The sequence below is a fragment of the Sprattus sprattus genome (assembly GCF_963457725.1).
Source record: "Sprattus sprattus genome assembly, chromosome: 16".
NCBI classification, from domain to species: Eukaryota; Metazoa; Chordata; class Actinopteri; order Clupeiformes; family Clupeidae; genus Sprattus; species Sprattus sprattus.
In genome coordinates, this window is record NC_137914.1 from 30,435,188 (window position 1) to 30,446,998 (window position 11,811).

The window sequence follows — 11,811 nt, forward strand, 5'->3', positions numbered from 1 at the left end:
ACCTTTTCCACTACAGATCTATTGATGTATAGGGGCGCATGCTCTTCCTCCTGCCGTCTCCTATAATCCACAATCATCTCTTTTGTTTTATTGATGTTAAGAGAGAGGTTATTAACCTGACACCATGTTGTCAGGGTATCAACCTCCTCTCTGTAGGCTGCCTCATCATTGTCAGTGATGAGGCCCACAATGGTTGTGTCGTCAGCAAACTTCACGATGAGATTTGAACTGTGCGTAGCCGCACAGTCATGCGTGAACAAGGAGAACAGGAGGGGGCTGAGCACACAGCCCTGGGGGGTGCCTGTGTTGGTGATTACTGTGGATGAGGTGCGGTCACCGATTCTCACCACCTGTGGCCTCCCCGTCAGAAAGTCAAAGATCCACCTGCATAGGGAGGTGCTTAGTCCCAGGTCTATGAGCTTGGCAATGAGTCTGGATGGGATGATGGTGTTGAATGCGGAACTATAGTCAATGAAAAGCATTCTTACGTATGTATTCCCTTTGTCCAGGTGGGCGAGGGCGGTGTGCATAGTCAGGGCGATGGCATCGTCAGTAGACCTATTGGACTGGTATGCAAACTGCATATGGTCCAGGGAGGGAGACAGTGAGGAGCAGATGAAGGATTTAACTAGCCGCTCGAAGCACTTCATTATGACAGAGGTCAGTGCTACAGGGCGATAGTCATTCATGCAGATGGCCTTGGTGTTCTTGGGCACAGGGATGATGGTGGTCCTTTTGAAGCAGGTGGGAAGTACAGACATGCTGAGGGAGAGGTTAAAGATGTCGCTGAAGACCCCTGCTAGCTGGTCAGCGCAACCCCTGAGGGCCCTACCTGATATGCCATCTGGGCCAGGTGCCTTGCGAGGGTGGATTTTTTTGAACCAATGCCTCACCTCGGCCTCAGTTAATGTAGGCACACCATGCTAGGCCATCAGGTAACTCCATTGCAGGGGGTCGTTCAGCTCGTCTGGTAATAGGACAGCGGACTGGGTCTCTCTGTAACCCCTCCCTTTGTAGTCTGTAGTCTGCGCCTGGACTCCACCTTGGTTCTGTAAGCCTCTTTTGCTGCTTTAATGGCCTTCAAGGTCATATCTGTTCCCTTATGCTGGTCAGGATCCCCGGAGTTATGGGCTCCAGACCGGCCTCTCAGGTTGGCCCGGACCACACATCAGCCCAAGGCTTCTGATTGAGGAAAGTAAAGACAGCCTTCTTGGGAACGACGTTGTCGATGCAGTGTTGAATGTAGCTGGAAACAGTGTCTGTGAATTCGTTTATGTCACCATCTCCTCCTCCTGAAATATACACCAATCAGTGGTGTCCAAACAGTCCTTGAGAGTAGCCACACTCTCGTCACTTCATTGATAGACTTTCCTCACGACCAGTCTGACCTGTTTCAGCTTTTGCCTATATGTGGGGAGGAGAAGTATGCCTTTCCAAAAGCAGGGAGGGGGAGGGGTTTGTAACTGCCCCGGAAGGCTGTAAAACAATGACTGTCTGGTCTCCAAGTCATGGGTTGTGTCAGTGCCCTTGGCAAAGGTAACTTACACTTCTGTGATGGCACCATTAATGCCCAAAAGTACATAGAAATTATGGAGCCACGTTGCTGCCTCCAAGACTTCCAGACGCCCATGCATATTTCAACAAGACAATGCAAACCACTTTCGGCACACATTTGAAAGGCATGGCTGAGGAAGAATAGGGTGCGGCTGCTGGACTGGCCTGCCAGCATTCCTGATTGTCCCCAAAAGAGAATGTATGGCGCATTTTGAAACGCAAAATGCGACAATGAAGACCTGTACTGTTGCACACCTTGAGATTGTTGGCAGGTAGAATGGGACAAAGTTATGTCAGCCATATGGCCGCCTCCTAACATTTGCGAATGCCCAGGACACACAAAGTACCACAAAATAGATAAATATAAAAAGACTTTATTTGGTATTAAAAACGTTGCAGATAATTTATGTTTTTAAAAGCAGTCTTTCAATAAGTTAAAGGTTCACTAGGAACGTCCAGCCACGAGTGGTCAGACAGCTGGGGTCCATGGTCAATTCGGCCGTGATCTGTTCAGTGCAAGCTTGATATAAAGTCGCGCCCGACGCCCCCTCACGTCGTTGGGATTCCCCGGGGATCCCCAGTGACGTCAGTCGCGGCTTTCCTAATCTGGCAAAAGAGTACACCACAGCAAAAGTAATTAATTAAGACTCAGTCGGTACCAATACATCACACACCTCAACACAGGGCACCGTATCAGGACGGCAGAGCTACTTCCCTTTATGTTGGGTATTGAGAACTATGAGTTGTCTACAACGTTGGTTTCTTGTGGTTCCTCGTCAGTTTTTTCGGTTCCGGTAACAGCAAACAGCAGACCTCGGATAACCAGGGCAAGGGATCATCAGCACTCCGCAAGCCACGTACACAGTAACAATACAATCTACAAACAGGAAGAAAAACGTATGTCCCTTTGTTCTCCGGTACGCTGGCGTGTTCTCGTCTGCTTCTTTCCGTGGCAGCCCGGTTCGTCCGTTCATTTCCTTTCGTTTCGTCTATTCTGTTCCGTTCGTTCGGTCGGTTCGTCATCTTCTCGTGGTACCCGCCGGGCACCCAGTGCGGTTGCAGCACCCTCTTTTTATATTCCTCCTCCTTGCCCCTCGCTCCTCGCAGATAGGTCGGTGGATAATTGTCCAGGTAATTAGTCCAGGTGTAATGAGTGGTGTGTAGTGTGTGTGTGTGTGTGTGTGTGTGTGTGTGTGTGTGTGTGTACACATCGTACATGTAGAACCAGTATCGGCTAATGGAGTAGAGGACAAGAAGCAGCAGGATGACGTCCAGGGAGGGGTCATCAAAGGTGATGGCCTCCGGGGGATCGGACATGTCTCCAAGGGGTTGGTGATGCTGGGACACACACCATCTACACACACGAACACACACACACACACACAGTCAAAGTCAGCTGTTTTTTGGCAGCCATATTCAGAGCTGCCCACGTTTGCCGAGGTAAAATAGGCCCAATGAATAAAGCAGGACTATCCTAGACACATAAATGCTTTGTCAGGACTGCGAGGTATCCAACAGACTTAACACGGGTGCAATACCAGTTCCATACACCAGAGGTCACAGCAACACATTCTTCATGAAATTCAAGTCTAGTCTCATTGCATCACAACAAGGAGCCTGTGAAACTGAACCTAACTTAAGGAATAGTGCTTCAGAAGTGAATATGTGTGCGACAGAAACCTGTGTGTGTGTTGATGGGCCTCATTTATAAAACGTACTTACGCACAGAATTGATCTTAGACTGTGCGTGCGATCAAATCCACGTCTAAGTACAGATTTATAAAAACTGTCTTAGACGTAGAAAAGGACGTATCTCTACGTCTGGTTTTAGTTCGTGTAAGTACATTTCCTTGTGGCAATACTGGAGTACTGCAGGAATTTAGAACTCAAAGCGCCGACACGCAGTTTCATTATCATCATCGTGCACCACCGTCACCATTAGGGCGAATGTTTCGCTCAATAAAATCAATTAAACTATTAGAACAATTCACACATGAATGAGATTCACGTCGAATAGGTATTCCGTTTTTATTTCACAAGTGTAAAACATTTCGCTCAATCTATAGCCTATAGAAACTTTAGAAAGTCTAATAGTGGCTTAGTTTTCATTAGGAGATATAGCTGCATTGGCGTTGTTAGAGGATATTGCCAACTGCGCAATAAGGAGAGAAAGGGTTTTTTCGTGATCGCGCACACTTTTTGACACAGGATGATGCATGGCTGATAAGCAGGTAGGCCTACAGCTTGTCGAGAGCGTTGTGCCCAAATAGCCTCTCGTCTACAGAGGCGCACCAGATGCAACCAGGCCATACATGTTCAGGTTTTGTCTGTTCTTGGATTCCTGGCTACAGGAACGTTCCGATGAGAAATTGGAATTCATTTAGCAGAATTTTGCCCGATGTTCTTCGCAGTATTATCACTTTATATGCCCGTAATGTATTAGATTTCCATACAGTGCCCAGGAAAAGCAATATGTGTAAGAGGATTTCCTGCGTAAAACAGGGTTCCCAATGTATTTTCATCCAGATTGCGCACACTCAAACAGCCTAGGAAGACCAGTGCGCGGTTGGTAGTGGAGCACAGCAAAGGCATGCCTAAGGGAAGGTGGCGATGGCCAGCGAGACTCCGATGCTGGAGCAGCAGTGCGACAGTTGCGGCCGCTGGTGCTTCGGAGACGTGCCTTCTACATGTCAAATACTTTGCTTTTGCCATTACGCCACCAGACAAGCTTTTCTAACGATGTTTTGGCCCGCATCTGCTGTTCCATCAGCAGAACGTCGATGTCAGCCTCACTTTAATTCTTCTGTTTACATGTTTCTTTCTTGTTTGCCACTGTCACAGAGAGTTTGTGCATTGAGGATGCGCTCTGTTTGTGCATTGATAATATGCTGATTAGATTAAATAGGGGCGTTTTGAGGGCGGAGATTCAGTTGCGCACAATTTCACGACCATTTGTGATTTATAACCGAAGGATTGGCGTACACGTGTTTTTTGTGTGTACGTCTGTTTACTGTGGATCTCACTTACGCTCATTTCAGGAAATGTCTTAGACAAAATGTAGGATGGTTTCTACGCAACGTTTTATAAATGAGGCCCGATGTGTTTTGTGCATGATCGTACCAGACCTGCCAACCTTGAATTTTTTTTATGAGTACTACCCCCCGCGCGCCCCACCCAGACTCCCGAACCCCGAGCCGATCCCCACTGTCCCACTGAGATTACAATAGGCTACTATATGAGTATTTTAAATTACATTACACATCGTATAGACACACGTCAACATGCTCGCCACATTCTAAAACAAAATCTAGATATCTAAAAAATCATCTTTATTTAATATATTTTAATACATTCTGACTGAAGAAAATGTTCAGGGGGGTGGGAGAAAGCTGTGGGTCAATGAGAGGAGAGTGCTCTAGTCTATTACTGATCTTTACTGCTCACCCACTCTAATAAGTTTATATTTGACAATAATTGTAATAATTTGACAATTGACAATTGAATGATGCTCATGCGTGCTTTTTCAAACTTAATTTGTATTTCTCTTTCAGCATATAACTTGAACTTTGTCTGCTTCTGCTCTAACGCGGGCTATGGCTGCCACAGACCTGGGGGACAGCACTGCTCATAGCTTTGCTGATCCTGATGCATACGATCTGGACATCTACGATGCAGGGGACTGTTTTTCTGACATGGTGCATGGAGCGATCTCACCTGCCTGACAGTCTGACCTGTCTGGCTGAAGAAAAGTTCAAGTAGCAAGTCTGGTTGCAGTGCAGCGCTACAATAACAGATTATCTTGTGAACTCATGAAAATAATTATAGACATTGCAGTTGTCATGCTCTGATCCACGGATTTATTTATTTCTTTTATTTTACTTGTTTCATCTAATTCCAGCCAGTTAAATCACATATCAGAGACGGCCAGGTCCTGCTTTGAGCTCTCGGTTCTGTGGGAAGCACGGTCTACAGTAATTGACGTGTGCTAGCCGGTGCAATAACCACCTAATAGATTTGTTGTAAATAAAGAAATCAAGAAAGTCATCATTGAATACTCAAACTCCGTATAGTGACTGAGATGGCTTAAATTGGAATAGATTCTTTGCCCCAAATATGCTCATTTGCAAAGTTAACAACAACCAATTCAATGCCAGCTATTACGCGTCAATGGAGTTTCTGTTTAAGTGTTAGCGACAAGCTAACAGTACTGGTCGAGAGCTTATTCTGTTTGCCCTGACAGCATTCGTGTATTATATAAACAACAAACCGAATGGATTAGACGTATAAAAAAGTCGTGTAGATAACGTTTATTCACATTCAATGTTTCCGTTACACACTTCCGAGAGTAGGCTACTCCATCTTGCTTCAATTTTTTTTGAGTATTCCCGATCCTCTGCTCAGTCTGAACAGGTCACACACACACTGAACAAGCAGCTCAAAGCCCGACGAGGAGGGGCGGGTGATTGAGTACAAATAAAGCGTTCTGATTGGCCGAAAGCACACCACTCACATACTGAACTGTGTGGCTCATTGAACCAGATATTCAGTGACAAGGTTAGTGACAACTTGACTGAAAATTGGCGAAATGCGAGATCAGATGATAATGCGTACTTTAGAACATGGAGCCGTACAAGCGTACTAGGAGGTCAAAATGTGTGCCAAGTAGGCCTACGCAAAATGCGTACATGTTGGCAGGTCGGTCGTAGCCTACACAGCTCGTCCTGCTTCTTGGCATTGCGGGGGGAGGTCTTGGTGGGAGCTGTCGGTGCTATTCCTCTCTTGCCTCCCACTGCGTCCTTGGTGCCGTCCTCATCCTCCCTCACTTGCTTATACCTGCCAGACACACACAAATTACTTTTTTACATGAATGCTGTATTGGTGCATGGATTCACTACTACATGCACAAGCACTCAAAACAATGAACAAGACCATGTATGGTTAAAGCACTTCTGTGTGTGTTGTGTGTGTGTGTGTGTGTGTGTGTGTGTGTGTGTGTGTGTGTGTGTGTGTGTGTGTGTGTGTACCAGATGCTGTGTGTTTTGGTCCAGATGCCGGCACGGCCCAGCGGGTTGGCCTCGTCGTCCGTAGACTCGTGCTCCTCCTCGGCCTGCAGGCTGTATGCACGGCCTGGTAGACGGTCATGTTGTAGGGCAGCAAGTTGATGAGACTGGACAGACTGGAGCTGCTGAGAAAGAATGCAACCGTGAGAGAAAAGGAGAGAGGGAAAGAGAGAGAGACAGAAAGAATGAGACATTGAGAGACAGAGAGAGAGAGAGAGAAAAAAAAGTGAGACACAGACAGAGAGAAAAAGAGTGAGACACACAGACAGACAGAGAGAGAGACACAGGGCCTCATTTATAAAACGTACTTACGCACAGAACTGATCTTAGACTGTGCGTGCGATCAAATCCACGTCTAAGTACAGATTTATAAAAACCGTCTTAGACGTAGAAAAGGACGTACCTCTACGTCTGGTTTCAGTTCGTGTAAGTACATTTCCTTGCGGCAATACTGGAGACTCTCCGAGCGCCGACAGCCGACACGCAGTTTCATCTTCATCATCCTCAGCACCACCGTCACCATTTGGGCTAATGGTGAAAGGCCAAATTAATGTTTCGCTCAATAAAATCAAATAAACTATTAGAATAATTAACACATGAATGAGATTCACATCTTATAGGTATTCCGTTTTAATTTCACAAGTGTAAAACATTTCGCTCAAACTTATAGCCTATAAAAAGACTAATAGTGGCTTACTTTTCAGTAGGAGATATGGCTGCATTGGCGATGTTAGAGGATATTGCCAACTGCGCAATAAGCAGAGAGAGGGTTTTTTTTGTGATCGCGCAGACTTTTTGACACAGGATGATGTACGTCTGATAAGCAGGTACCGCTTGCCGAGAGCGTTGTGCCCAAATGGCCTCTCGTCTAGAGAGGCGCACCAGAGGCAACCAGGCCATACACGTTCAGGTATTGTCCGTTCTTGGATTCCTGGCTACAGGAACGTTCCGATGACAAATTGGAGACCAGTCGAGCAATCCCCGTCATCATTAAGCAGAATTTTGCCCGATGTTTTTCGCAGTATAGGCTACTATCCCATATGCCCGCAATTTATTAGATTTCCATACAGTGCCCAGCAAAATGTGAAAGAGGATTACCTGCGTAAAACAGGGTTCCCAATGTATTCTCATCCAGATTTCGCACACTCAGAAAGCCTAGGAAGCCCACTTCAATACAGCACAGGTCGGTAGTGGAGCGCACCAAAGCCTTGGTGCTGCAGCCGCAGATGCGGCTTCTGGTGCTGCTCGTGCCGCGGGGGCTGGTGCTTCGGAGACGTGTCTACCACATGTCAAATACTTTGCTTTTGCCATTACGCCACCAGACAGGCTTTCTAACGATGTTTTGGCCCGCATCTGCTGTTCCATCAGCAGAACGTCGATGTCAGCTTCACTTTTATTCTGTTTACATGTTTCTTTCTTGCTTGCCACTGTCACAGAGGGTTTGTGCATTGAGGATGCGCTCTGTTTGTGCATTGATAGATGCTGGTTAGATTAAATAGGGGCGTTTTGAGGGCGGAGATTCAGTTGCGCACAATTTCACGACCATTTGTGATTTATAACCGAAGGATTGGTGTACACGTTTTTTTTGTGTGTACGTCTGTTTTCTGTGGATCTCACTTACGCTAATTTCAGGAAATGTCAGACAAAATGTAGGATGGTTTCTACGCAAGGTTTTATAAATGAGGCCCTGTGTCTGTGTCTGTATGTGCGTGTGCGTGTGCGTGTGCGTGTTTCTGTGCGTGTTTCTGTGCGTGTGCGTGTGCGTGTGCGTGTTTTTTGTGTGTTTGCGTGTGTGTATGTGTGTGTTTGTGTATGTGTGTGAACACACACAAACACACACACACACATACACACACACACACACACACACACACACTAGCACACACACAAACACACACACACACACAAACACAAATACAAACACAAACACAAACACAAACACAAACACAAACACAAAAACACACAAACACACACACAAACACACACACACACAAAAACAAACACACACACACAAAAACAAACACACACACACAAACACACATACACACAAACACACGCACACAAACACACACACACACAAAGACACACAACCAAGTGTGTTATGTTCAGCTTGGCTTACTACAATAATAGTGTGTGTGTGAGTGTGTGTGTGTGTTTGTGTGTGTGTGTTTGTGTGTGTCTGTGTGTGTGTGTGTGTGTGTGTTTGTGTATGTCTGTGTGTGCGTGTTTCTGTGTCTTTGTGTTTGTCTGTTTGTGTGTGTGTGTGCGTGTTTGTGTGTGTGTGTGTGTGTTTCTGTGTGTGTGTGTGTTTCTGTGTCTGTGTCTGTGTCTGTGTCTGTGTCTGTGTGTGTGTGTGTGTGTGTGTGTGTGTGTGTGTGTGTGTGTGTGTGTGTGTGTGTCTGTGTCTGTGTGTGCGTGTGCGTGTGCGTGTGCGTGTGCGTGTGCGTGTGCGTGTGCGTGTGTCTCTGTTTTCATAACATGTGTACCTATGCATGTATACCTAATACCACACTGAACACAACAGAGATGGTTTTAAGTCTCTACGATCTACGGTTCCTGAGATACACAATGTATCAGACCCGATCAGACCCGAAACTCAGTGCATTGCCTACATGTATCATAACATTTGTTATTTGTTATCATAATGTCTGTTATTTGTTATCACCACACTATTTTTAACATGCATCATAACATTTGTTATTTGTTGTTATAACATTGTGACACCGTCACATTAATGAATCATCTTACAACAAAAGAAATATAAAAGATCCCAAAGGTTAAAATTGCATATGATGAATATGTAAAGTACTGTATGTATGTACTAAATGGCCTTTGTCAAATACCTGTATATGTATGATAGGGGGGGGGGTCTGTCCGTTTAAAATGCTCCTTTTATTTCTGTTTGTATTGCACCTATCGGTGCGCACCTGACTTGATATATGAGGTGTGCGTCTGACTAGGGGCAGGCCCCTTCTTCCAAAGTTTGGAGTAGGAAGTGTGTGCGTGAAAGTGGCACCAGCTTTTGAATGTTGAAGCCATTGAAATGTAAAAACATTCCAGACGGCAGAAAAAATATATGATCGCGTCTGAGTTTGGAGATCATTACACAGCACTGAACGGCATTTGCGGGAGTCAGGAAGAAGAAGCGTTCATCTGGGGGGATTCTTTTACCTGTGATGTGGTGAGACCGAACTTTTTCGTTCCTTTTTTGTGGTGGATATACCCGGCGGATGTAATTGCTCATCTTGTTGCCTTTTTGGACGGTGTGCTGGATTATTTGTTTTTTTTTGGCTCACGTTGTACCATACCGTGGGAATTACGAGGTATAGGATCTGCGCCTGAGTTGTGCATGGACGTTGCCCTGTTGAGCTAGACTTTTTGAGTTTATTTTGTGGACTAAGGGCTGGGGAAATGTATGGGGTTTGTGTGTAATTGTGATTGTGATAATTTGTGTTGACTAATACAGGGCCGTAGGCGCGTGCAATGATCTAAGTTTGGTGTTCCCTTTGTTATTTAGCGTGACTCCGGATAAGGCGGAGCTTTTTTATTTATTTTCGGCAATTCATCCATTTCTTAAAGAACCTCTTGTGCGGTTTTTTGGTAACGTGTGTCTTACATTAGAATAGCCAAATTGTTACAACATGTTTGTTATTTGTTATTACCACACTATTTTTAACATTGTTATAAAATGTATCTTAACATTTGTTATTTGTTTTCATAACATGTATCATAACATTTGTTATTTGTTATCATTATATGTTTGTTATTTGTTATCACCACACTATTTTTAACATTGTTATAACATGTATCATAACATTTGTTATTTGTTTTCATAACATGTATCATAACATTTGTTATTTGTAATCATTATATGTTTGTTATTTGTTATCACCACACTATTTTTAACATTGTAATAACATGTATCATAACATTTGTTATTTGTTTTCATAACATGTATCATAACATTTGTTATTTGTTATCATTATATGTTTGTTATTTGTTATCACCACACTATTTTAAACATTGTTATAAAATGTATCATACATTTTTTTTATTTGTTTTCATAACATGCATCATAACATTTGTTATTCTGGATCCGGACCTTTGTTTTCAAACCTAAAGTGACATTCGCCCCGAGAGATAGATCAACGTCAAGCCTTGCTGGAGGTCAGAAATCTCGGATTGCTCTTGTTATATGTTTGTTATTTGTTATCACCACACTATTTTTAACATTGTTATAACATGCATCATAACATTTGTTATTTGTTATCATAACATTTCCTATGCATGTATACCTAATACTACACTGAACACAACCAGAGGTGGTTTTAGGTCTCCGCGACCTATGTTTCCTGACACAGGTAAAGGCATTTTTATGCTACTCCGTACGACACGTTTTTGAGCACATAGGAACGCCTTCAGGTAAGTGAAACGCCTTCTCCGGTAGCTGAAACGCCCTCTCCGTGCTCTCCAGAGACGTCGGACAGCTCTCCGTGTCCCCGCAAAAATTTCTGTCGGTCCGCTCATGGCGACGGATACTCCTTGGCCGTGATTGGCACACTACAACCTCATTTCCATACGACATCAACTCCGGAAACTAACATTTCTGGACCTAGCGTTTCCTGTTTCATTACCTTTATATCCATATATATATATGCATAACAGACACTGTCAAAGGCGCAGATCCTTTCCTTGAAAACTATTCCCTGTATATCACAATACATGAGCCGGCCCAAGTAGCCTACTGCCAGAGAACCAGCATGAGCGACGGCAATTAAAGATGTGTTTCAACAACGGTAGAAAACTGTGTTTGCTCCGTATTTTACTGAACTCATAATTATATGACAGTGGTATTAGTTACAGTTGAGACACCCGAAATAACGTGCATGCGCAGAAATCCTGAGACGTGATTTTTAGTCTGCACATGAATACATGAATTTCTTTGATCCCAGGAAATTTGAGCACACAACCCATCTCCCTTACGGAGATATTGGCGAAAGTTGTTTTACCTACTTCATTTCAAACGTTGCAAACGTGTCTAGTTTTTGTGCAGTAGTGAATAGAGTCTCAGTTTACTACACCGCATATCATGTTTGTAGAAAATGGTTAAGGTGCAACAAATGGCAATGATTAAGGTGCAACAAATGGCACATTGCAAGTAAAATGGTGCGGCTGGAGCAGATACAGGGAGGGACAA